The sequence below is a fragment of the Galeopterus variegatus genome, unplaced genomic scaffold (genome assembly GCF_000696425.1).
Source record: "Galeopterus variegatus unplaced genomic scaffold, G_variegatus-3.0.2 Scaffold29151, whole genome shotgun sequence".
NCBI classification, from domain to species: domain Eukaryota; kingdom Metazoa; phylum Chordata; class Mammalia; order Dermoptera; family Cynocephalidae; genus Galeopterus; species Galeopterus variegatus.
In genome coordinates, this window is record NW_007755262.1 from 3,810 (window position 1) to 6,694 (window position 2,885).

Here is a 2,885-nt window from a genome sequence, read left to right on the forward strand (position 1 = left end):
AATTATTCCCAACCTCCACTTTGCATCCCTAGGTGTGCTCTCTCCCTCTGCAAGTCCAATGCACCACTGCGGACTTTCTTTCCTTCCTTCTTTCTCAGCAAGATGTCCATTTTCACCCACATTTGTGCTTCAGGTCTGGGGAGGAGAAAGGACAGGGAATGGGGGCTTCTGTCTGCTGGTCTCCCTGGACTGACGAGAAGGAGAACAGAAGCCCAAGACTATTAAAATCCTCAAAATGGTTTAATATCCAGAACTCTCTGTCTTGGTCAGTCAATTGCCATTTCCAACAAAGAAATAGAGGGGCATCTTCCCAAGGGAAGACTTCCTGTCCCAAAGGACATGAACTTTAAGAAGAATCAGGAGACCGCCACTGTGTCCCTGACTCCCCTGAGCAGCAATGAACTCCACTCCTGGAGAATCAGTCACTTGACTCTTTTCACTGTAACACCTCCCTTTGTATTACATATGGTGCAGGTACTGACGAGGGCATGCTATCATATATGGGATATTTTTCTGTGTAAATCATCAAATATAAGAAGAAACTGAGCCTTGAGAGAATTTACAATGGACAAATAGGCATCATCAAAGCAGTCTTTAATCATTCTGACTCAAGTGAAAACACTCAGAATTTCACACTGTGAATCCATGTTTACACCCCTTACAGGTGGTTTTTCGGGCTTGGTTTGCCACAACAGTGTCTACGCAACTCAAACTGCCACTGCGCTCCACGACCCCTCTGCTCCTGCCTTCTCACTTATACAGCTCCCACTGCTTCGTGCAGAGGCTGAGAGTCCCCCTTGTTTTCATTTAGGTGCAACAATCCTACTCATTCATGCTCCTCAGTTGTCTGTATGTCTCTATATTTTATCCATGTATTCTTTTGATGTATAGAAGTAGTTTGAAACTCATTGTTTCCCTGTAGTAAGTGACCGAGATGCTGCCACAGGACCTGAGACACTGATGAATGGCACTAATTTTGGACTTTGAAAATGCTCCTAGGTGAGGTAGCTCTGAAGTTTTTTATTTGTGTTCTAAGAATGTGTTGGTGCTGTTTCCCTGAATGAGGTTCTCTAGACCAGACTGACTTGTTTTCCTTGTGCCTTCAGCATGGCTTTCTTCCCCAGAGCTGGAGGCTGAGCGACGCTACCGCAGTGTGAGAGACCCTTGTCTCCTTGTCTGGCAGTCATGGGAATGCAGTCAGGCAGTGGGGGCAATCACAGAACTGTACTTTACTTGCCAAATCTCTTCCCTTTTTTAGCCTCACCTGCCTTAGAGAAAAAAAGCAATAATTTTACAGGTGTTTTCAGGTGTCTTTTGATTTCTTTTTGTTTGAAATAATATTTGGGAAAAAAGGACAAACTCTTTTTTAATAAATTTCCTCTAAAAAAATCCAAAACACTGGAATCTGAGTAGAAATATAAAAATTACACTTTTCTCACAAATTAAGAAGAAAAAGTCTTTACAAAATACTAATAAAAAAAAGCAGAACACTTTTGTCAGTTTCGATAAGCAAAGTATAGATGCTACATTTTTGTCCTTGCTCCCAATGAAATGGATACAAAAAGTAAAATAAGATAATACCATCTACTCATGGAATGTTATTGTGTTAGATGGTCTGAAAGCCCACCTGAATTTTCATGTGACTTTTACCTCCTCCTTTGAGGATGCAACCCAGCCCTGACCAAACATAACTCTGAGTGGCATAAGGGTAAATACCAATCTACAAAGAAAAAAAGTAAGTATAAATATTTCCCTGGTGCCATAAGGGAAATAAAACTCTCTCTCCCCCCACTTGTCTTCAGAAAACTTGAAATTGGAAGTGCTCTCTATGCCTCTATGAGATGTAAGTAATCTTTTTAAAAGCTAAAGGAGACTCTTGCCAGTTTTGCAGCCCAGGAATGCCTTTCATGGGGATCTTGGAGTCATTTTTTTGAGAGATAAACATCCCCTGCCTCCTGTGGTGGTCAAGCTTAGGCACTTAGCTCTGAGATGTAACTTCCTGCTTGTTGAAAAGATATGAGAAGTTTCATTTTCTTCCTGAATAGACAAATAGAGTTCACATGTTTGCAATGGGCTGTATCTATCTGGCTGTATAAAAGGGTGAGATACCTTTCTGTCTTTGCAATCTTGTAGTGGATTGCCTGTGATGTGTCTTGCAGTCTAATTTAACGCACATGCAACAATAAAACTGGCTTTTTTGCTCTCCTACTTTTGTGGGGAGGTTTTCTGATTTAAAAGATTTTATTTTTAAATATTTTCCCAACAGTGGATGTAAGCAGTCAACCCCCACACCTTGTGCCTAATTGAGAAAAGACACCCTCAATTGTGAATGATGTCATTGAGATCCTCCAAGTAAGTGCCTGGCACCCTGTCAACTTACACACATGTAAAGAGGCAAGACAATGTAACCAACAACCAAGAGAAAAAACCAATAGAAAGAGTCATAGATGACCCAGCTACATTTTTTTTTATTGGAACACAGTCAATTGCACTTATCTGTGGAGTACAGCATTGAATATCAATACCTGTGTGCAATATGTGATGTTCAAATCAAGACAATTAGGATATTCAACATTATACAATGTAATTGATTTTTATGGCTCTTTACCAATTCCTCCTTTACCTCCTTCCCTCTGCCCCTCTCCCACCTCTGGTAACCTCAGTTCTGTTCTCTCCTTTTGAAAGTTCAATGTATTATTGTGATTGTTACGTCTTTCTTTCTTTTTTTATTTACTTGTTTATTTATTTTTAGCTCCCACTTATAAGTGAAGACGTGGTATTTCTCTTTCTGTGCCTGGCTTATTTCACTTAACATAATTTTCTGTAATTTCATCCATGTTGCTGTGAAATGGCAGTATTTCATTCTTTTTTTATGGCAGAGTAGT

The 2,885-nt window shown here is 40.1% G+C and overlaps 1 pseudogene; it reads left to right on the forward strand.

Annotated features, from left to right (window-relative positions):
• The first annotated feature begins 235 nt into the window (after window positions 1-235).
• On the forward strand, window positions 236-474 carry LOC103583841 (annotated as a pseudogene).
• Window positions 475-2,885: the final 2,411 nt, after the last annotated feature.